This window comes from Pelodiscus sinensis, chromosome 3 (genome assembly GCF_052426305.1).
Source record: "Pelodiscus sinensis isolate ZL-2025 chromosome 3, ASM5242630v1, whole genome shotgun sequence".
NCBI lineage: Eukaryota > Metazoa > Chordata > Testudines > Trionychidae > Pelodiscus > Pelodiscus sinensis.
This window is the reverse complement of record NC_143054.1, coordinates 156,184,689-156,209,695: the sequence shown is the minus strand read 5'-3', so window position 1 is coordinate 156,209,695 and position 25,007 is coordinate 156,184,689. Positions and strand designations below refer to the sequence as shown.

Below are 25,007 nucleotides of genomic sequence, written 5' to 3'. Positions count from 1 at the left end.
CAAGGATTCCAAGATCTCTTTCCTGAGTGGTAACAGCTATTTTGTATCTCTAGTTAGGATTATATTTTTCCATTACTTTGGGATTAGTCCCTGTTCACCCCTTTTTCAAGAACATTTGTAAGTTTAACACAGTGACCCAAATGCAGATCCAAATGCACATCCCTGCAGCTCAACATTCATTCCTACTTTTTCCTCCCTTATCTTTTAAGTGGAGTTCCTGGCAATGTTTTCATGATGATCTAATGATCCTTCAATTACTGCAATGTCCAGCCTTTTGTTATTCTTAATCAGCCTGCCTTCCTCTTTTTATAACAAACTCCCTGTCCCAAAGGCAAAGCTGCAAGCAGCTCAAACTCTGTTGCATTTAAGAACTGCCTGTGGAGTCAGGGCATACAGTTTTAAGCAGACTTCAAGTATGAAATCTAGGGCATTCAAACTTGGGGGGGTGGCTACTGCCCCCTTTGCCCCATCATAAATGTCACCGTTGGCTATAAGTCAGCTGCACTCTGCTTTTCCCTGGTGGACAGGCCTGCCAGTGGTGAGTGGAGTCCCCCAAAGAGGGTGGGGATGGCCAAGGAACTGACAAGATCAGAGAAGTTGGAAGATGAGCTGATTCAGTGCACCTGCTAGGAGTCCTCCACTAGCAAGGCTCAAAAGGAGGTGCAGCTGCATCTTAAAGCTGCCCTGCCTCATTAGTTAACTGGTCTTGACAAGAACTTAGGGACACAGAAGATACCATTTGCACATCCTTGTGCTTGCAATGTTTAATGGAACTCTTTCTCTGACACATTGTTTCTCAGTTCATGCTTGGGATGAAAGTTCACAAAGGAGTTCTTTTCTCCTTGTGCCCTCTTCCTGCCTCTCCCCTCCCCCCCCCCCCCCCCCCCCCCCCCGCTGGGCCACCATACAGGGGCAAGCACCAACAGACCTAGAATCTGCAGGAGAGTTCTAGAAATGTCACAGAACATACTCTACCTGGCTGCGGCCCTAAACAGAACTACCGCACAGTCCTCAGGTGTCCGATTCCACTACTCATCACTTCCTACATCTGCCTGGGGGAGAGGGACTTTTGCAAAATCACATGCTCCAGTCATGTGGGACAGCTAGAGGAACAACATGTCTGTGTTAACACTGGCAGCTCTGTTAAAGGTAAACAAGCTGTTATTGCCTTTGACATTCTGACATGCCTTTTCATGGGATTACACAGAGACAACATGACATAAAGAACTTCAGTGACTGAATGGGGCCAGAGAAAGTGGGTTTTAGTTGGGAGAATTAGCGATTAGAGAAAAAAAATGGAAATTCATTACATAACTCTGAAGAAACAGGGTTTTTTTCCCCCATACTGATTTTACAACACATAGCAGAGAGTTCCCGGGGACAAGTTGGAAGTATATGGGAGTTCCTAATACAGCTTTTGTCCATTTTCCAAAACCTGTCATGGTTTGAATTATTATTATGTCACATCCTGAAGACTGTGCTCAGTTTTTATTCATGCCTTACTGAGGCAAAACTGAGTGGAAAAGTGTAAGGACTTCAGCATTTGATCTGTATGTATTACTTTATATATAGTGAAACTGACATATACACAGAACACTGTTTTATCCTGACTGTGAAGTCCAGTCTCCTCAATTCCTATCCTGGCTTACCTTTCTCATCCTCCCAGGACAGATTCATCTCTGATTTAACTCCACTAAAATCCACACAATTCTACTCAAATAGAGAATTACAGGAATAAACCACATACGAAGTTCTCAAATTAAAAAAAAATAAAAGTTATTTCCTTTCAGACTATTCGCAGAATGCTTGTAATTATACCTGGTATAAATCAGACCCCATATATTACAAAATAGTGTAGGAATTGAAGAGCTTTTACATACTCTGGTTTACTGCAGCATCCTGGAGTTTCTGAGGGATGAATTTGTTTAGAAGCATGAAACATCATTATGGGTAAATACATTATCTGCTGATGGAGGCCCATACAACTAGATGTCAGTGGTCTGAATTTTCAAGTGACTAGTGATTTGGGGTGCTTCTATTTTTGGGTGACAAGCTTGAGACACCTCAATGAATTTGATTTTCAAAAAGTGCTGAGTACCTTCTGTCTACAGATCAGGCCCCTTCTGTTTCATGTTGGACAGCCCAAAATCATTTTTGAAAATATAGATCACTACGATCTTCCTCTTTTTCTGCATACTGCGCTGTTGCTAGCAGCTTAAGAGGAAAGTAGGATTTGTAATTTGGAAGTTTCATTTCTCCCTATTATTGTGTTTCGCAATGGACACTTGTGAATATCCACAGTCTATGAGTAAAAAAACGAATCCCAGCAAGAAACACAGCTCAGGTAGCACCATCTACAGCCATTTTATAATGGGTTCTATGAAGCTATGTTTCCCATGATATTGTCTGCATTCCGCTTTCCCCTGTAGTTAATTATAACATTCAGTGATGCACTCAAGAGTGGGGATGGAGAAACAGTGCAGCCCTATTAGATTTCTTCTCGTCCTCCCCCTCGAGGTATAGAAAAAAGTTTCAATTTATTCATCAAGGTCTGAGTCATCCAGTAAATAATTCAATTCCTCATCTTCACATAATGAGCTGGTTGTATAAACAAACACAGCTTTTTATGTCAAGCGTGCAAATATGTTTCCCAATGTTTTGTAGGCAGAGAATATAATACAAAAGCAGAAGAGTAGGAGACCTAAATAAAGGGAAAGAGAGAGAGGGTATGTCTACACTAGCTTGGTAGTTCAAGCTAGGTAGGCAAATGAGGGCAACCGGAGTTGCAAATGAAGCCCAGGATTTAAATATCCCGGGCTTCATTTGCATCTTCCTGGGCGCCACCATTTTTAAATATCCCTTAGTCCGAACTCCGTGCCCGTGGCTACATGCGGCACAGAGTAGGTAGTTTGAATTAGGATCTCTAATTCAAACTACCGTTACTCTCGTGGAACGGGGATTAGAAATCCTAATTCTAACTACCTACTCCATGCCGCGTGTAGCTGCAGGCACGGAGTTCGGACTAAGGGGGATTTAAAAATGGCGGTGCCCGGGAAGATGCAAATGGAGCCCGGGATATTTAAATCGCGAGCTTCATTTGCAACTCTGGTTGCCTTCATTTGCCTACCTAGCTCGAACTACTGAGCTAGTGTAGACATACCCAGAGAGATTATGCATACTGTAAGGGTGCAGCTAGACGGCAGCACTATTTCGGGATATTTCTGGTATCCCAAAAATAGCTATTCTGTGTCTTTTAAACAAACCCATTATTTTGAAATAGCTTTCAAAATAATGGGCTTGCTCTTCTGACATCCCTGTAAACCTCATTCCATGAGGATGAAGGGGCATTTCGAAATGGCACTCTATTCCAAAATACACTCGAAATAAGTTATGCAACTTGCATAGCTCAAATTGCGTAGCTTATAACGAGCTATGGGTGCAATGTAGATGCACCCAAAGACTTTCTTTGAGAAGTGTTGGTTTTAAAATGTACTAGAGGCCTAGAATCAGAGGAATGTGAGACATTAAATTGCCCATTCAGCTGATTCCCATGGGATAGGTACAGAGATGTGACCGCAGTGAGATACATTCCATACATCTCTGGTAAAAAAGGGAACTTTTAACTATTATTTCTCCTTGAGGCCACTATATGTAGAAGTAGAACCCTCTGCTTTGTAATCTACAGCCATAGCAAACAGGCACTGAATTAATAAGCTCTTGTGGCCTATGAATATTGGTGAGCCTCATGATGTGGTACACTCCAAGAACTTGAAGTTTGAGATAAGCAACTAAGGATTTTGATGTGAATCTTCTGTGTATGTGAATCTTACTATCCCAAGGGTGTCATTTGGGGTGGGAGGGTGGGGCTCAGGGGCTGTAGCCACTCCCCCCCTAAATTTCCTACTGTATCAGGACACTGTCTCCTGCCTCCCCTCTAGCCAGCAGTGAGAGCAATACAGGAAGCTTTCTTCATTTACTCCTCTCTCCCTCCCCCATGAAAGGAAGGCAGACTCAGCAAGCACAACCGAAGACCCAACTCAGTTAATTGGCTCCTATCTGAAATCAGGAGCAGCTGGTTAGAATCAGAGCAACTAAGATACTGGTTCCATTCTTGGAATGAACAGAACTGCAGCAGCAAATGCAAAACACAAAGGGCAGCAGTCATACTGCTTGCTTGCCTTCCTTGGCTTACTCTTCTTCCCTCACCAGACAGCCAAATTCTACCTATGCTGCTGTTCCTCTCCAGGCTCTCCTTGCAACCCCTCAGCCACACTGATTGAAAAGGTAGTTCTCTCTCCTCTCCTCTCCTCTCCTCTCCTCTCCTCTCCTCTCCTCTCCGGGTTTGCCTATTCTTTGCTTTACCAACAAGAATGCAAAGGTGTATCTGGCAGATCCAGTAGCAGGGCTGGGAGCTTCCGCTGCACTTTTTAAAAATTCATTGAGACCAGCAGGCTCAGTGAGTGGTGGGTGGGGAAGGAAGGTCAGAAGATGATTGCTGACATTTTCATCATGTTCTGCCCTCATCCTCACAGATTGCTATGTTACAAAGGCTAGGAGGAGTAAGCCCCTTGTGACACCAGTAGATACAGGGCTGCTGCCCCCATGCACAATCAGGTTAGCCCAGCTTTGGATGCTTCAGTGCAAGCACAGCAGAGCTAAAGAATGACCACCTGAGATCTTCCCTGCTCTCAGGAAACTAACATGATGTGTTAAACCACAAACATTGCTTAAATTACACTTAAAACTTTTCCATTTTTTCCAACATCCCAATTTTGGAAGGAATGGCAATACCTCAGGATGGTCATCTATTCTTCCATGTAGTCTCACTTGTCTATGGCTAGGCCTACACTAAAGGGTGAAGTTGACTTAAGATACGCAACTCCAGTTACGTTAATTACATCGCTGGAGTCGAAGTGTCTTAAATCGGATTTTGGCGCCATCCACACAGTGGGAGGTTGAGGGAAACACACTCTCCCTTCAACTTCCCTTATCCTCATATGAGCAGGACTACCAGCACCAATGGGAGTGCCTTCTCAGTTTGAATTTGTGTGTATTCACTAGACCTGCTAATTTGAACCCTGGACTGCAGCAGCTTCAATCTTCTCTGTAGTGTAGACATGGCCTATGAGAGTCTTTCCTTTGACTACAATGGGCTTTGGGTCAGATTACCTGGTAGGGCCCACACAGACTGTTACACACAAATGCTGTTTCCTCAGCAGGGTTTCAATTGCATGTTTTAATTCTATGACTTTTTCCCAGAACACCTTTTTCAGGAGCAGCTGGGTTTTTACATGTACAGATGCAAACAAATGCCACCCTAATCAGCCATCCATTTATAGTTGTGTGTCTGCTGTGCTGTACGCCCTTCTGTTCCAGCTGGTAAGTCTTAGCTCCTGTTTATTTACTCTTTAATATTTCTGAGGATGGCACAAACTCAAATACCTTCAGTGAATGTCATGGAGATAATGTTTATACCCGTGGTCCCCAACACGGTGCCCGCGGGCACCATGGCGCCCGCGGGGGCATTTGCATGCACCCGCCAGGTGCTCAAGGCTGGCCTGGCCCTGGGCACATGGCGCGGCGCTTGCGGGGAGCGTCGGCCCCGGGCGCGCAGCGCTTGCGGGGGGGAGGGGGGGAAGCGCCGGCCCCGGGCGCACGGCGCTTGCGGGGGGGGGGGAGCGGCGGCCCCGGGCGCGCGGCTATGGGGGGGCCCCGGGCGCATGGCTATGGGGGGGCCCCGGCCCCGGGCATGCGGCTATGGGGGGGGCGCCCCTGGGCGCGCAAGTGTCTCCACCCCCTGGCGCCCGGCGGGCGAACGGCCACGCCCCCTGGCGCCCGACAACCTCAAAAGGTTGGGGACCACTGGTTTATACTCTCAGATCCTTAGAGTAACACACAAGGAACCTCTTTCTAGTTGGGAATATAATTTATTTTTTAGTAATTTATTTACTTTTAAACATTCCTGAGAGAAATTAACTACCTCATTCGCCACTGCACAATTTTGACCATAAGTATTGGTATTTGGTATTTAAAAAATACCAGTAATGGCAAGGCTAAGCAGATTTTAAGCAGATTTTATTTATTGCTGCTAAAGATAGCATATTATGTATCAAACTTGTGTTAAGTCTCTAAAACTGACACCTCAAGATTTTGGATTGGAAATAGCTTGCTGTTGATTGTTCTAAATTTACAATAAACCTAAAATGTTGCTTTAATTGGTATTTGTTGTATTTTTTTTGTTATAAAAGCATTAAAAACACAGTTCCTGTCAGTTAATTTTTAAGTTATCACCTGCAAAAAAAAACCCAGGAGTTTTCAGGTGCCTAAGTAATCTCTGGAATACAATAATGGTTAAAGCTGTTCTCCCTCTTCTCCCACAAATCTGAAATGATGCTCACCCCCCCACACCCCACACCCCATCTCGCTTACTTTGAGTCTGCAAACCTCAGCTAGGAACAGTGCTCACAATAATTATTTTAATTAATTAATATCAGCCTTAATATGGAAGGAATGTCCAGTCACCAAGTACAATCATCTTTAATTTCAGCTCCTTCCTGAATCTGCCTTGTGAATGGGGCTATTGGATTTTCTTTTGGGATGAAACCTGTGTTGATGACGGATGGGTTCAAACAGAACTTTTTAGTGCAGGTTTCAAATTTAATTAGAGAGAAGAGTGTTCAAAGCTATGGTTTTGGTGTTAACTGGTGAGTGTGTAGTGACACACACACACCAGCAACTTTTGTTGAATGTGATGCACAAATATCAAGAAGATTCATTTAAAAACAACAAATGGTCTGTTAGCACTTTATAGACTAACAAAACATGTAGATGAGATCATGAGCTTTCGTGGGCACAGCCCACTTCTTCACATAAGCTTTTGTGGCTGTGCCCATGAAAGCTCATGATCCCATCCACATGTTTTGTTAGTCTATAAAGTGCTACCAGACCATTTGTTGTTTTTTAAGTTTATCCTGTACAGACTAACTCGGCTACCCCTCTGAAGCTTAAGAAGATTCATGGCAGTTTGCAGTCTTGACTTTCACTGGGTAAATACTAGTACACGCACTTGAAAGAAGGCTACATTTACCAAAACCTAAAGCTCATGAGTCTGCTCATCTGCTCAATGAGGAAAGGAAAAGTCTCCACCTTCTGCAAAGGAAACTGCAATATTAATCGAGAGCACCCTCTTGTGTAAAAGTATAACTGGAACCTCAAAAGAGAAAGAATGGCTGCCCTGTGAACACTGGACAGCATCATCTAAGTTTGCATAGCCCAGAGACATCCTAAGTCTCTGCTGGAGCTAACTCAACTGCCCTTGCATTTTTCTTATGTGGTCCCTTTTTTGATAGCTCTGTGAATTTTTCTTAGTATGAATGCTTGAAAATACAGTAACTGCAAAGTAAAGATAAGCTGAAATGTATAATGCAAAGTATAAAATGATTTTGTCATTTATTTCTCACCAAGCAGTATCCCTGGGGTATGAATATCAACATAGCAAGTAGAAGATCCATGCATTGAAATGCATATTGAAAATATTGACACACCTCTCATTTTCAGGTGAAGTGGGTTGCCTCTTGTGGTTTCTCTTTGTTCTACATGTCTCTACAGTATATATCAAAGACTACATGTTCAGTTGTATGCCAATAATGTTAGCATGAAATATTAAGAAGTTTAGGATTTTTAAAACATCTCATTTTAGTTGAACATATAACACAAGCCATGGAAGTCTCCTAAATAATAGTGAAGAAAATGAACAATAAGGCACATGCATAGATCACATGAACAGGTGCAACTGTGATTGAGATGTATGGTTTGATGACAGATGCGTGTCCATAGTAAAGCTGTGCTTCATATCTGTACATTCAGGAAAGCTTTTGAATTCATCATTCGATGAGAACTAATGGAGAGAGAACACGGTCTGATTGTCAGAGCATAGCGTTGGTATCTTAGGGTACGTCTACACTGCAAGGCTATTTTGGGATACCAGCGTCTTTTGAACGCGTCCACTATTGCGAAATATAGCAGACCCACTATTTCAGCCCTGTAAGGGATGTCTCGAAATAGAATGTTATTTCAAAATTTGGCACTGTGTAGATGCGCCAAATTTTGAAGTCACCTATTTCAAAAGAGAATCAAAATAAGATACGCAATATCTTATTTCTAGCTAAGGGTGCATGTAGACGCACCTTTAATTTCCTCATTCTTAAAATGGAAATGCTACAGCCCTACTCTCCTTGCTGCTGTGAGATTTAATGTTTTAAAATGGGAAAAGTACGTGAGAACAAGTACTGCAAAAGCACAAAATGTTAATTTTTATTATATAAGGATGAAATCTTACTTGGTTGACTTTCAAGAATTTGGAGGTTTGTGTTGAATAATCACTCAAAATCTCCTGTGGTCTTATCAGTTATTCTAAATTCTTGGGCCTGAAGAGAGGAACGGGTTATCTCATGAGAACAGATGCTGATGCGTCATGTAACTGCTTTGGCAATAAAAGGAGGTGTTTTCATGAAACTTCCTGTGTATTGCACCTTCAAATGTGGAGGAATTGGTCCAGCCGGGAGGCAACTTCATTTTGTGTTTTAGATCAGATGCAAAATATTAAAGTGAGTTCCTCACCGAAGGAGGATTTGTGAGTGTTCTTCCTTTGTTGCTTTCCTTAATTCAGAGGAATATATCTTTTGCTCTTTGTGTGTGTGGGGAAAACATGAGCTTGGTTGAAAATTCAGATGATAGGGGTTATTTGTAGGTTAGCATTTAAAACAAAGTACTGGGAGAGTCATTATGTTCCTGACTGTTTCTGCTTAGATCTTGAACCAATCTAATTCTCTATGGGCTAAACTCTTCCCTCTGCCTGCCACTGCCTCTGTTTACCCATTGGCAAATGCCATCAGTAAAAGTTACCTCCTTTTGTTTGTAAAGTATTTTCTTGTAGTTTAGAAGAATGGTGCAAAGAAATTTTATTATTATTATTGCAAGTTATTTTACAGTACTAATATCAGCCCTCTGTGGGACAGATATATTCACCTATATGGATGACAGTGTTAGAAGAAAATTCCCCATACCAATTAGTTAAGGTGTGCTGAGCACAGGAAGAAATCTTTTAAATACATCTTCATAGCAGAATTAAGGAATGACATGGTTGTGTTTCTCCATCCTGATCTGTTTCCCCCTTCTCCACTCCCCTCTTTGGTCTGGCAGTGGTTCTGCTGAATATTGATGAGACTATTGTTGGTCCAACCACAAACAGTTGTTTCCAGGTAATCACTTAGCACCGTATCAGCACTTAGCAGTCCCAATGTTCCTGACTAGAGGGTGACAAATTGAAAGGACAGACATGGCATTGATGTATTGCCAAATGGGTAGAACCCAATAAACAATGACAAATTGATTAATTGAGTGTATCCCCTCCTATTTTGTTTCTTTCTAGACAAGAATCATTTTAATGATGACTGAGCTAGGAGGAAAGATGCAAAGCAGCGTCAAACTCAGAGCGTTGGGTGCAAGCAGCTAAATTGGTAGTGGGGACAGGGAGTGAATATTCAAATTGAATACAGAATACCTGGTGTTTGGAGGCAATTATATCATCCTGAATATTTACACAGGTTCCACAGCAGCAAGGCCTTCTTCAGCAGCTCACCCTCCGTTCCAGCAGGATGTCACATTGTTTGTCAGATATCCAGATTTTCAAGGTGAAGAAATGGGACATTTGTCCCAGGGGAAGGGAGGTATACACAAGAGGGTTTGGACAATGACTGCGTCTCTCAGTCCTTTGTCTCCTTCCTCCCATGATGACTCACTACATCTGGTACAAGAGGAAGGAAGGTGTTCTATATCTGCATAGCAGTTGATGAGCCAGAAATCACCTCACTTTTAACACTATTTGGAGCCACTTTGTACACAGCTGGCAAATGCTCCTGCAGAGGATGCAATCCAAAGGTTCTTTCCTGTCCCCCAAAAATGCTTTAATCAGCTTCCTCTTCAAAATTCTAAACCTGAGATCTGGTCCACATCTTCCCCTCCCCCACAATAGCACTTTGGGTTATGGAATCTCTTCTTGGGGTCCCAGGACTGTAGCTGCCCCCCTGTAAGATACTCTGCCCCAGGATCAGAGCCTCTCCTGCAAGATCACCTTCCAAGAACTGAGAGTCTTTCATGGGATTGCAAATTTCCTCCTGTTGGATCCAGATCCCAGGGCAAGGACTGTTCTTTAGGAAGCTCAGAACCATTTTTTTCATTTGCTTTTAGCATTGTACAATCTTCTGTTCAGTGCACAGTTGATATGTGGGCAGGGAGAAGATCTGTTGGTGAACCCTCCAAGACAGTCTGTTCCGGAGCAATTAATCTTCAGAAGCAAGGGGGAAGGAGCAGGGTGAAAGAGGAAGGAAAGCCATGTTAGTTCAGAAAGCTATTACTAAGCTTTGTATCCACATGTAATGGACTGTGACTGCATAGGCAGACAGTCGGTCATAAATTCTAAGACCAGAAGGAACCATTGTGGTCATCTAGGCTGACCTCCTGCCTAACATAGGCCATAGGACTTCCCACAATTTTTAAAATACAACTGTAACTGGGGAATCATCAGCAAGTGGGTGTATATCTACTGAAGGCCACTGGCACTTGGCCCTATACTCTTTAACATTATCATCAATGACTTAAAAAAACCCCATAAAATCATCACTGATAAAGTTTGTAGGTCACACAGAAAGGTCAAGGTCAACATTCCTAGGCTCTTCAGAACCAAAAACATGAGTTTCTGCCACTTGAGTTGAAGGACTGAGTACCAGATTTTTCAAATTTATTTAGTTTCCTAAAGAGGCACACAGGTGCTTAGTGGGATTTTGAAAATCACCTAGCCCCCCACTGAATCAAGAAGAGTTTGGTGTCTAGAAGCTTAGGAGCTTTTCAAAATCCCCTTAGATACCTATTTACATCTCTAAGTACCTATTGAAGCACTAACCCTGACTAACTCTTGATCTGGAGTAAGATTTCACTGGGTTCAGTCACTAGATGGAGACACAGTCACATTCACAACACCAATGTATTAAATACACATGACCCTATTAGATAAGCACCTGAAAACTGTAGGATCAGACCTGTCATTTGGGGTGTATTTGTGCAATGAGTACCACAGCTGTATACACAGAAACACCACAGGGGTCATCAGAGATAGAAACTACTTAGGTCCTTCAATATCAAGTGCACAAGTTCCTTTCAATTGAACTAAAGAAACAACTTGTCCACATGTGATTAACTTGATGGCTCCCCCTCATTGGGACTAGAAGGAGATTGGGGTCACAGAAACTAAGCTCAGGTGTAACAAACAAGCAATTTTGAGTGTCTCAGCTGCTTTTTATAGAGATACAACATAGTTTGTCATGTCATGGAGTTCTTTGGGGAAGTTATCAAATACCTGAGGCTGTATAGTTGATTTGCCTTTAGATAAGTAACCAGTCCCTCTTTAATGATGACTTAAGGCATACCTACAGTTAGAGAACCAGGGGAAAAAAATCTGAGAGAAGAGTGTAACCTCTTCTTAATTGATTTGGCCAGCTTCAAGAAAGGCCAGTTAAACCTTATTACAAACACAGTTGGTGGAGGAAGCTTGGGTCATCAGGAAAATGCAGACACCTGAGAGAAGAGAGCAGTTTGATCCTGTCTGTATACACAGCTAAAACAAAAGACAGAACTATGTCTTTTGTTTCTGCTAGACCAGACTAACACAGCTGCATCTCTATTACTATATACGCAGCTAGTTTCTCACTTTTAGGGGGAGGGAGATTATGTTTGGGTTCAAGGAATGAAAAATATTATAGAGATTTCTTTTTTCTTTTCAGAAAGAAGCAAAAAATTGCTAGGGTCAAAACTATTTGGCTAATTTGGCCAAGTGTTGTGTATGATGGATTTTATTTCAGGCAACTTGCCTTCTACTGGTGGTGTAGCACACATCCTGAGCTAAGTGTCTGAATAGCATTTTATTCTTCAGAGGAGTTTCACTGAATTACTCTATGAACTGTTACTCCAGTGGGGCATTTAGTATTATAAAGAGACACTCAAGTAGCTTTAAGTTGAAAGTGTAGCTAGAGCTCATGGTGAATATTTCCTGACTTCTAAAAGTAATCTGGTGGGTGGGAATGGGGAGTCTGCTAACAGAGGACATGTACAGAGCTAGTGTAGTGCTCTCATGACTTCTGCTCAGCAATAGTCAACTACACAAATCTTGTTTGGAGACTGTTAAGAAGCCTTTGGTCTGTATTATGCAGAAGGATAGATTAGTAGATCATAATAACCCCATTTGGCCTTGAAATCTAGGGAATCAGTTCCCAGAGTTGTTCCTTAATCAGTGGATGGTTTTTATTCATAGTCATGTTATCATTTCAAATACACTTAGAAAGAGGGTGAAGAAAATAGCAATATTTGCAAGGTAATCAAATCAATAGCAACAGCTTCTATAATTACTGGAGGGCACTCTAATAATGGCTTGCCTTAGTAAATGATAATGTACAGTATGCTGAAGACAATGGGGGAAGGGAAGTTTGTACAAATACTTTGCTGTCCTTTAACTGACTAGCTTCTGAGCATTCACAATCTTCCAGGAAACAACCTCAGAGGAAAAATAATGTTAGCTGTGAGATCCTTTAAAAGCATGCTATCAAAATCCACAGCTGATGATGAGACAGATGTAATAGTTGAGAAATGAGAAATTAAATATTGAAACACCACACAGAACCAGCCTGAGTATTTTTGGTGTAGCCTGTTACATATGCATTTTTGCCCTTCTCTATTAAAATAGATATAACACACAAGCAATTCTGAATCCCATTTGTTACACATTGGGCACAAGGCTAACAAGTGTGAAAAGAGCTTCTGAGATGGTTCTTTAAGACATTTCCCAATTTAAGTTATGTGAGAAAATGAGAGAGAAACTCTTTGAGTCTTTTTACTGCTTCACATCTCCTGCTACAAGAGAAGTAGAGCCAAATACTTGAGTTGGGCTGCTGGTGTACTTGCCATTACTACTTTTACAGCTCAGCAGTGCATTGCTAAACTGAGAGTGGGGGGTTCCTCAGCTGCTGGAGGGTTGGAGGCATGTGCTGATTATCTTGAGCACTCATGTAGAGTCTGATTCACCATTGCCCTGCAATGTATAAGCCCTTAGCTACCAAATGCTACCAAATCAGAACTGTAGCACTCTGCATGAAAGGAGAGAGAGACAAACATGGAACAGTTAGGGGCTTGGTTTGCATATGGCTTAAGTGTATGTGAAAAACTTGTTGCATGTTTTCAGGAAGAACTTACTCTTCATAAAACTTGGTGGTGGTTTGTAAACCCTCCATTCCAACAACTGGATCAATGCCTCCGTTTCAAATAAGCACAAGTATAAATACCAAAATATTAAATGTAAATCAGAGAAAAGGGAAGTTAAGCCAAATGCAGGATGAAATGAAAAAGGGGCCAACAGTTTCTAGCTGAGAGAGCCCCCATCTACTTTTTACAGCAGTCTCAGGAGTTTTCATGGTTTCTAAACATTCTGCAGAAATCCCAGTTTACGCCTAAGGCTATTACCTTGTCATATATTTCATGATCCTCTTATGTTGTGAAGATACACTAGAGAAAATGACCCTTTGCTTCAATGTGTAGTACTTGCAATGCACATTGCAGCAATTCATTACTCCAAAAGGGTGAGCTGAGATTTGAACAAACTTTAACAAATATTTCCCTATACTCCTTTTAAAAAAATTGTCTAGCAAGTGCAATTAATCACTGTTCAGGGACGCTATCTGTTAAAAGTTTAACAAATATTACCACCTGGTGGGCATGCTGCATTAGTGCAACTCACAGCAATGTGTGCTACAAAGTACACAAGTAGATTTTCCTATTAATGAAGACCAACCCTTCTTCAGTCCCTTTTTCTGGGGAGATCTGGGGAAACTGAGGCCTAGCTCCTGATCTGAACTTTGAGTTTTCTCTGTAACTGGGTGGAATGGGAAACTTGACTCCAAATAGCTCCAAGCTTTGAAGAAGTACAAACCTGGATCCAGTTATTTGCAACTTAAGCCCATCTCTAAGTTTTTACCAAAGGTGTTTCTTATGGACCAGTTCAGTTAAAATTACACATTAAGACATAAAGAAAAAATATTTATTTTTCATGGGGCAAATGAGTATGAAAGCAAGTCATTGGTTTGTTTATGGCTTCTTGGAAATTTTCCTGTGAAGGAATTAAACAGAAGCTCTGCATTATCTCCATTTCTAGGTATTTTTTAAAATTTTGTTTTTTAATATGATTTTTCATTTTCTTTTAAAATGCCAGACCAATCACCTTAGCAGCTAATGCTCTTCCTAAGAACATGATACAGTACAGATCCAATACAGTTGTCTAGTCAAAAAAATTCACATGCAATTTTTAATCAAAATCCCAGCCCCTAAAAATGACATTTTTACAATCAACTTTTTTTCTCAGCAAATGCTACTTAGTTTACAGGCTTTACTTTTCATTACCGATCCTGCAGTCACATCTTCCAATTGCAGTGTACACCCCCCCTCAAGACTCCTGTCAGCCTTTGTATTTACTTGGATGTTTATGGCTGGTGAACAGCCTTTTTTTTTTTTTTTTTTACATTTCAGAATGTTTGCTGCACAGAGCTAAATAGGTTGGTTCAAAATACGGAGGGATTATTATGATTACTTCTTTCTTTCCTGAGTCGTTTCCACAGTTCCCAGGGAGGAGCATGTTCCTATTATTTCTAGGCCCTGGCCTACACTTAGGGAGTTATTTCAATATAACTCCCCTCATTTTGAAATAACAAGCGGAGCGTCCATACTACCAAGCCATTTATTGTGAAATAACAGGCTGATTATTTTGAAATCTGTACTCCTGCTCTCCTCGAGGAATAGCGCTTATTTAAAAATTGTTATTTCGAAATAGCATTAGTGTGGACGATCTGGTGCTGCTAATTCAAAATAATTGGCCTCCGGAGGCCTCTTATAGCAGGATTTCTGACCAATCTGGCCACACCTGGCATCTCCATTGCCCCCGTTCTCCTGTGAAGCTTAAAACTCCAGGCTGTAGGAAAAGGGCTTGTGCCATGTGATAACCTTTGCAAGCCCTGTGCCACACAGCAGCATCCCAAGCAGCCATGAGCATCCCCAATACTCCCCCAGAGCCTTCCACAGCTCCCAGCACTCCTGCTGCTGGCCAGGGATGCAGGAGAGCTCTGGCCTGAGATGGTGCAGAGACCCTGGACCTCATCGAGGTCTGGTGGGAGAAGACCAACCTCCAGGATCTCCAGACCAGGAAAAGGAGTGCGGACATCTATGAGAGGTATGCACAGCAGCAGGAACACCAGGACAGGATGAGCCGGGCCTGCGGTCCGGGCAGGTCCTCATCCTGCTGGAGCAGCATGCTGGCAGTTTGGAAGTACTGCATGATGAGGCTCATCACAAGGCCCATGAGCCTGGCACTGCTCTGCAGCAGCTCCAGCATCATGCTTTGAGTGCTGTGGCATCTGCAAAGGCAACCAACGTGCACTGAGTCTGTTTGTGTCCTGCGAGAGGGGGAGGCAGCGGAGGATCGGTGTGTGAGAAACATCCGTCGTGAGGAACCCATGAAAGCACGCACTGCATCTTGCCCGAGCAACCAGCCACAGGAAGTGTCCGCCTTCCTGGTGCCCTCCCCAGAGTGCTTCTGGGGGCTCTAAATCCGAGGCAGGCTCCAATTAGTGTAGACACTCTATTTCAAAATGATTCTGACTAATTTTAATGTTCCCCTGTAGTGTGGATGCGCTATTTTGATTTTGTTATTTCAGGAGTTAGTATTTCAAATTTAGTTATTTCAAAATCATTTTCTAGTGTAGACATGACAATCTCTGCCTACAGTTTGTATTGCTGGGCTATTCATCTTAGTTCCCCATCACTTCCATGACCTTCTTTGTCACGTTGTGATTTTTTTGCACGTTACTACTTGCAAACTTAAGCAGAGGGCTGGTTCACGCTAAGCCATGAGGCAGAGTTTGTCTTCTAAGAAACTCTGCTTCTCCCTCTAACAGGAAACATTAAAAATAATGTGTTGTAGGTTATCCTGACTGTGCAGGTATCATAATGAAAGTTAATTGGAAGTGATTGAAGGCCTGCCCTTACAAATGCTTAAGGGTGTGTGTGAGCTTACTGAAGACAAGAGCGCTCTTAAATGTGTACTGGCATTCAGATAGGGACATTAATGTTTACAAATAGAGCTGAACAATTATTTTCAGCTGATTAATTGACTTGATGCAAACGTTAATTTTTGTTGACTGAAGCTGATCTCTAACGGGTTTTGGCCATTCATAAAACAGCCAGCGGAGGAGGTAGCGGCACTCTGATGGGTTGGATCACAGAGATTCCCTTGAGACAGTCACATGATGGGCTGATCATACTACTGAGCCCAGCTACCTTCCCTCTGGGGCACCCTACCACCCTGTCCTGATGAGCTAAAAGCTTTGGTTTCCCCCAGTAAGGCACAGAGTTGGGGTAACAGCCCTCAGCAGAGTAACACTGAGAACAGCTCAGCTTTGGGAAGGATCAATTACAGGGACCTGACAGCACTCAGGAGCACAGTCCCAATGGGACCCAAACTCCAGATAAATTTATCTTCCTCTGCATAAAAGTTTTATACAGAACAAGCTCTTAAGTTTGCTCTCTTTATCAATGAAAGAGAGATATGCACAGCTGTTGCTCCCAAAGGTAACAATTATTTACGCTGGATTTAATAATAAACCAAAGTGATTTTATTAAGTATAAAAGTAAGATTTAAGTGATTGCAAGTGATAACAGACAGTTCAAATAAGTTACTGAGCTAAAATAAAACAAAACATGCCTGCTAAGCTTAATACACTATGGCTACATCATGCCTACTAAGCTTAAAACACTATGGCTACGTCTAGACTGGCATGAATTTCCGAAAATGCTTTTAACGGAAAAGTTTTCCGTTAAAAGCATTTTCGGAAAAGCACGTCTAGATTGGCAGGATGCTTTTCTGCAAAAGCACTTTTTGCGGAAAAGTGTCCGTGGCCAATCTAGACGCGATTTTCCGCAAAAAAGCCCCAATCACCATTTTCGCGATCGGGGCTTTTTTGCGGAAAACACTACTGTGCTGTTTACACTGGACCTTTTGGGAAAAAGTCTTTCGGAAAAAGACTTTTGCCCAAACAGGAGCAGCATAGTTTTTCCAGAAAATCACTGACGATCTTACATGAGATCGTCAGTGCTTTTCTGGAAATTCAAGCAGCCAGTGTAGACAGCTGGCAAGTTTGTCCGCAAAATCATGTGATTTTGCGGAAAAACTTGCCAGTCTAGACACAGCCAATGACTACATCTAGACTGTAAACCTCATTTTTTGAGGAATATAGTATCTCCAAAAAGGGTTTATTTTCGAGAGATCTGTGTCTAGACTGCCACTTTTTTTAAAAAAGCTCCGTTTAAAAAAAAGCAGCGGCCATGTTAATGCTAATGAAGCATGGGATATTTAAATCCCTGTTTCATTAGCAATTTCGACATGCCTAATCTACTTCTCTCTGTTGACAGAGAGGTGTAGTCTAGACACAGCTTATGAGAATTAGTTACAAATCATAACTTCTCACCTTAGTTCTTGTTTCAGGAAAAGTCTTTTTCAGTCCAGAGCTGTTCTTTCTGACCTGGATCCAGCAGCGCCTCTCTAGAGTTCTTGTGTTTTCAGGTCTTTTCATATATCCTCTTAGCATGGGAAGAAGTCTGTGAAGCCCATTGAAGATAATCATGGTTTGCTTACAATAGAATTTTCCCAGGGCAGAAATTCTTTGTTCAATTGCCCCTACCCCTATGGAAAAGTACAAAACTTCATATGGATTCCATCACTAGGTGGCATGGTTGCATGTCTTTTTAAAACTAATCATAGTCCAGATTTACAGGAAAAACAAGACTATTCACAGAATATTGTCTTGAGCACCAGGCCATTAACTTCTTTGAGTACTGCTAATGGACTTCACTAGCACATCTAGCAATATAAATGGGTTTATACTTCATATTTCTACTTCACATACAAGAATGATACATGCACACAAATAAAATATACACATTCAACAGATTACAAGCTTTTCAATGACAGATTACATGCCACCTTTCGCTTAAAGCATATTTGAGTTGTGCATATTCATATTCATATTCAAAGTCATAGGCATCACCACTCCATTCTCCCCCTCCCAACCCTATAGCCTTTAGCTCAGTTGTTTGGGCACTCACTTGAAACATGGGCACTCAGGTTCAAAAGTCCTGCTCTGGGCAGCCCTGAAGTAGGTTTTTTTAATTTATTAAACATTCCAAGTTCTCTTTACCCCACAAAACAGGCAGATAGCAGCAGTGCAAGTTTCCTATTGTGTCCCCTGCCTATGTGCTTCCTACCTAGCCTGAAGAGGCCACCTCATACATTCTGCCATGAGGCTCTCTTGGTCCTCTGAGACAATCTTTTATCCACAAAGCCACCTAGAAAAGCTCACTTGAAATGGGAAGCATGTGACAGATGGTGTAGTTTAATTGCCAGATCTGGGCCTACCACTAAACTCATCTCATATCGTGATTTGTAGCAAACCTAACACATTTTCACATTGAAATGAATGGAGACCAAGGAGTTGGCTTTAGGTTAATTTCAAATATACTGTGTCAGGCTACAGGGGTATGGCCTGGACCCTGGTGAAGAAGGGATCAAAACTCCATCTCAGCTTCTCCTTCCTCTTGTGACGCAGGAAATCATTGAGAAGAAAGGGCTCAGCTCAGACTGGGGAGTTTGTCCTGCCTGGCTTGCTTTCTTCCTTCCTTCTCTTGAGGAAGAAGATATAGCTGACTGTCATTGGAGCCAACAGACTCGCCAGGTCCCTGAAGGGTGGGGCGGGGGGGAGGGAAGGGGGAAGAGAACAGCTACCCTACCCTCAGACAGAAGGGGCAGAACTGGAGCTACCCTCCCCCAGAACACCTCAGAGCCACCCCAAGCATTCCATGCTTCCCCCAGGCAGCCTTCAGCATTGCCCAAAGCAAGCTGTGTAGGGCTCCAGCAGCAATTTACAGGGCCCAGGGCTCCACCTGACACCATTGCCATAGTAGCAGTGTCCAGAGCCTTAGGGCCTTTTTAATCAGCAGGCCAAAGGGCAGTAGCCCTTTTTGTCCCGTTCCTCCACCCCACCCCACCGCACCTCACCCATCAGCAAACCTGCTGACTGCAACTGTTATTTCTTTTGCTGACTCATTTTGCTAACTTACATATGGTACACTAATGTGTAGAAATTATATCGTTGTTTGCTAAATGACAGTATGTTACTGTGACAACATGTGTTTTGATTAAAGCCAAGTCTTTCTCTTGGCTATTAATGGTACCACAGAGTACATGTGTACAGTGATTAACAAAAATTTCAGTTACTTTTGATGTAGGGATTTTCATGCAAGGTGGCAGGCAGGTGGGACTGAGTATTAAATAGCAATGCTGGCATGTGGTTTTGAGGGAACCTAAATAGCATATGAAGGGATCCAGCTCTGATTGTATCACCAAGTCTCCTGGTTTTCATGCAGCCATGTTGCTTCTGCCTTCCTGCAGCTCCCTCAGATGGGTTACCTGACCCCCTCCTCACCCTCAGCTCGCACATGAGAAGAGGTACATCTGTTTATAAGTTTCTGCAGCCTCTGATTCTTCTAAATGCACTGGAAGCCAGGAGAAGGAGCCAGAATGAAACTGTAGGGAATAAATGGGGGCAATTATAGAACTCATGCTCTGCTGGAGATAAAGGAGGCCAATAGTTGCAAGAATGAGAGTACCAACCAGGGCACAATTCCAATCCATATGTGCCCATGTAATGTCATGTGCATGGTATTGTGAGGCCTGGTGGAGATGTCTCAGCCTGCCAATGATAACAAGATGAACAAATGACCTGGGACTGAGGACTGTCAGTAGCCAAGTTAATGGCAACTTTATATGAATTTCTTAAAATGCTGAAACCAGGCAAAATTTTAGTGTGGTTTGTTTTAAACCAAACATTTGGCCCAGGTTGGTGAATTTTTTTTTTTGGTTAGCCTGGGCTACAGTCCTTTATGAGCCCCTTTCTTCCTGTGAAAGGGCCTTATGGTTTTACTTGAAATTCTAATGGCCCACTAATTAGGTTTACCCTGAATTTAACACTGAAGTTACGAGTTCATCTGAAACCTGTAATCAAAATCAGTTTTTATGCAAGCCAAAACAAAGAATTAATCAGAATGGAACCTCCTGCAAACTACGGACAACAACCTTCCCATATCTCCAGTGATAGTCCCTGACAAAATGGACTGTATGTAATGGAAGAAAACAGACAAAAAAAAAATCTAGAGAAGGAAAAATTAAGGCTTCCATGAATGTTAGTCAAATATCAATCAAAGTTTGGGTTTGGTTGATCTTTTGTGTGTAAAAAATAGCTTTTTTGTGAAAACAGGAATTTCTCCAGGAAATGTCCATTTTTGACTACATTGTTTGGGTTTTTGACAAAAAAAAAAAAAAGAACCTGTTAACTAAGAGAGGTCTGGGTGATAAATTTCCCAAAAAAGGCCAAGACTGAAACATTTCCAGTTTTGAGTGTTTTGATGTATCTACCCTCCATGTTATCCCCCAATAAAAATGTTAATCAAAAGTTATTAGCACAGAAGAACTTGATACGGTAGATCTGGGGTAAAAGTCATGGAAAGGGAAATAAAAACTTCTCAGTAGCTCCTCCATTGAACTTCCTGGTTTCACAGTTCACCCCTGGATGACTTTTGGAGGGTGAGGAAAAGGCAGGATTAAGTTAGTGGTCTCTCTAAGGGTATGTCTACACTACCCTCCTAGTTCGAACTAGGAGGGTAATGTAGGCATACCGCACTTGCAAATGAAGCCCGGGATTTGAATTTCCCGGGCTTCATTTGCATAAGCTGGGAGCCGCCATTTTTAAAACCCCGCTGGTTCGAACCCCGTGCAGCACGGCTACACGGGGCACGAACTAGGTAGTTCGAACTAGGCTTCCTAGTTCGAACTACCGTTACTCCTCATTTCACGAGGAGTAACGGTAGTTCGAACTAGGAAGCCTAGTTCGAACTACCTAGTTCGTGCTGCGTGTAGCCGCGCTGCACGGGGTTTGAACCAGCGGGGTTTTAAAAATGGCGGCTCCCCGCTTATGCAAATGAAGCCCAGGAAATTCAAATCCCGGGCTTCATTTGCAAGTGCGGTACGCCTACATTACCCCGCTAGTTCGAACTAGCGGGGTAGTGTAGACATACCCTGAGTGTCTAGCCTTGTCTCATCCTGTTGCTACAAGGATATTTCAATATAACAATGTTTATCTTGTCACTAGTCTGATGCTGTTCCACCTTCAATGTGCAGATCCCTCACTGGAGGGGAGTTTCAAGCCAAGTCAGTGCAAACCTGAGGACATAATGCGGACATTGGGCTTTCACGCAAAGGCTGTTCCCTGCAGATCTCAGGACACCTGCAGACTTCGAAGTATTTCAAACCCATGTGAGTTTCCTGCCATTTCTGCAGCTTTTCTTCTTGTAGAAGAAGAGAGAGTTAAGCTTTGTGGTTGCTTTGTCCCAATGTATGTGGTATCTGTGACATACTATAGAAAGTGTTTTCAATACCCTCTAATTGCAGTCCTAATCATAGTCCTGATGATCACAGCAAGTGATTTCATGACCAACATTTTGAAAGGATGGATATTTGGGGGAAGGGCCATAAAGAGAGGCCATTTCATCCTATAGCAATAAAGCGCTGCGGGAGGGATTTGGGAACAGACAGAAGCACAACATGGTAAATATTAACAGGAAGTTGTGTGTGTTTCTCTGGTGATAGAAACATGGCAGATTATTGTCAGGATACCTCAGAGTTTTACTTTGATTCCCCTTCTTCCTCATTTGCACAATATTGCACTGAGAAATATTCATAACATTTTAGGCCAGAAGGAACATATGTCTATGTCATAGCGCAATCAACTTCACCCAGATACCTCTGTAGGAAGCCCACTTATTTGTGTCTGACTAAAATGTCTCTGCCAGAAAGATATCCAGTCTTGATTAGAAGACATCAAGAAATGGAAACTCCTCCCCTGCCCCCCTGCCTTGGTAGTTAGCGCCAGTGTTTAATCACCTTCTCTGTGGAGACTGTGTGCCTAATTTTTAATAACAATTTGTCTGGCTTTGGCTTACAGCCATGGATTCTTTGTGCCTTTATCTAGTCCGTTAGTAGCTATTTCTCCCCCTAAAAATACTTCTATACTAATCAGGTCACCTCTCGGTCTTTTTTGGATCAACTAAACAAATTGGCTGCTCTAACTCTGTCCCTGTTGGGCATTTTTTCCAGCCATCTAATCACTTATGTGGATTTTTTCTACACCCTCCCAAACATTTTTCACTTTTAAAGTGTGAAAATAATGAGGAGTTCTGTGGCACCTTAAAGACTAACGGATTTATTTGGGCATAGGCTTTTGTGGGCAAAAACTGCTTTGTCAGATGCATGGACATTTAAATAGGCATTTTAAAATGTGGACATTAGAACTGTATGTAATACGCCAGTTTCAGTCTCAGCAATCCCATTTTCAAAGGTAAAATGGTTCCAAAAAACATTTGTTAAAGGAAGAACTCCCACTACCCAACAGTGGTAAAAATTATTACTCATAATGTAATCACTTCTATTATCTTCTTCCTAAGCTATTAAGGGTTGATTTATAGCTGTCAAGAATGTGTGTGAAAATATTTCTGAGAAGCCATTATTCATGGATGCTGGGAATTTATCAGTGTTTATATGTTTTAATTACACTGAAACATTTGACATTCACTATAAAGAATTTAGTTTTCTTGAGGAACCAGCTGAGACAATTTAAAATGGGGGCATGGAGAATTTTAAGTTTCTGAAAATTGCAGCAAAGAATGTTTTAATTGGCATTAAATATACAACAGTATGTGTTATCTCCAAGTTATTATGGTATGTTTGCTGGTATATGCAGAGATGAAGGATAATGCCTTCGAATGCCATTCCTCCATGCGTGCTTGAACGAGGATGTGTTACATTGTATAGTATTGGTGTTTGGCTTGGGAGAAGGAGAATTTAATATTCACCTTTCTAGTTTGGGGACCAAGAATATATCTAAGCTCTTTCCATTGGTAACATTATCCTTGACCCTCTTTGAAATCCCCAAAGCAACTGTTAATAGCTCGGTCCCAGGAAAAGCGATACTGTATTCCTAGCCCTTGTGTGGGGCCAGTTGCTTAGCGTCGCAGTATATTTTGTGAAACAGTTGGCAGACTGATCAGATTTGCTCAGCTAAATGAATTAAGCAATCATACAATACTGCAGAGAATATGAGTGAGGAATTTCCATATTACAGCTCTTGATACTCCCACCTCGCAGCCCTGCTACCACAAATACAAGGCTTTGGCTGAGCAGGCAGTAATTTGATATTAAACAAGGTTCTTATTAAGCAGATGCATTGAAATAGTGCAGAGTTTTAAGTTGCATTAGTCAACTAAATGCTTTTTATTAGTGCTCATTAGGATGAGGGATAACTCAGGGATGAGGATTCATTAGCCAAGGACTGACCCTTTGAGGTATGGTAATTAAACAGCAACAAGCTTGTGAATAGGAGCTGGGCCACACACAGCAAATTCTGTGAGTCAGCTGTTTGGGCTGCCTGGTGTGATCCTTGCAAAATAGGTCAGTGAAGAAATTTAGAAATTTAGGGCAGAACTGCAAGATGGAATGAAATTTGTTTCCCTCTTTCTCCAGGTGTTAATTTAACAAAGCGCAGTGGCCTGTAAAAGAAAAACAAAACAGATGTTTCAACATTCTCCTGAACCAAATGCCTGTCTGAATAAATGGAAATAATATCCTTTTGCTTTTAGAACAACTTCTGTGCTCATTCAAAGACTAGACAAATCCATAATTCTGACTGATTGCAAGTTTGATTTTTGTTACAACCTCATTTATAGCACGTCACTCAGTGAACTGCTAGATAAGAAGGTTCTGTGGGAAGCAAGTCTAAATGGAAAAAAGGAGTTCAGGAGAGTTTGCAGTTCTTAAAGAGACATTATTAAGGGCATAAGAGTAAACTATTTCAATATGGAGGAAAGTATTATGAGAGACCAACCTGGGTTAAGCTGGAGAATTTCAATGACCTGAAACTCAAAGTCATACAAAAAACAGAAACTAGTTCAAATGATAAAGGATGAATATAAGAAAAGAAAAGAAAAGAAAAGAAAAGAAAAGAAAAGAAAAGAAAAGAAAAGAAAAGAAAAGAAAAGAAAAGAAAAGAGGCCAAATCACACAGCTAGATTAAACTCTTTCAAGACATAAGGGATAACTAAAAAACATTACAAGCAAGAAAAATACCAAGGACAGAATAGACCTATTACTCAATGAGGCAAGAAAGAGAGGATTTAAAAAGAAGCATCAGCAGCAATGAGCATAGTATTAAATGTCTTCTTTTGTTGTTGTTGTTGTCGACACTGATAGGTTAGCAGCAACCATCATTGTAGTTGGGGTGGGAGCTGAGGCTAAAATAGTGGAAGAGTAAGTTAAAATTACCTAGACAAGTTAGATGTCTTCAAGTCAGCAGGGCCTGACAAAATACATCCTAGAACACATAAGGAACAGGCTGACGAGATCTCTGAGCCATTAATTATTCCCCTTGAGACCACCTGGAGGATGGGAGAGATCACAGAAGACTAGAAAAGGGCAAGTATTGTACCTATCTATAAAAAGAGGAATACGGACAACCCAAGGACTTATAGACCCATCAGTTTAATTTAGATACTAGGAAAGATAATGGAGCAAATAATCAATCTGTAAGTACCTAGAGTGGGTAGGTAATAAGCCAGAGGTGGTTTGCCAGGGATAGCCCCTGGAGAGTTATAGGTGCTTTATTTACCTATGTGTCCACAGGTACAGCCACTTGCAGCTCTCATTGGCCATGGATCGCTGTTCCCGACCAGTGGGAGTTTTGGGATGCGGCATAGTC

The 25,007-nt window shown here is 41.9% G+C and overlaps 1 long non-coding RNA gene across 2 annotated transcripts; it reads left to right on the top strand.

Annotated features, from left to right (window-relative positions):
• Window positions 1-979: 979 nt before the first annotated feature.
• LOC142828027 (uncharacterized) lies at window positions 980-24,302 on the top strand. 2 transcript variants are annotated; one of them, XR_012902938.1, is made up of 4 exons: window positions 980-1,149; window positions 5,260-5,379; window positions 21,380-21,514; window positions 23,777-24,302. It is a non-coding gene; the product is annotated as an uncharacterized LOC142828027 (long non-coding RNA). The 2 variants fall into 2 exon arrangements; XR_016349259.1 differs by lacking the exons at window positions 21,380-21,514; window positions 23,777-24,302 and adding an exon at window positions 7,468-11,768 and having other exon boundaries at window positions 982-1,149.
• The last annotated feature ends 705 nt before the right edge of the window (window positions 24,303-25,007 follow it).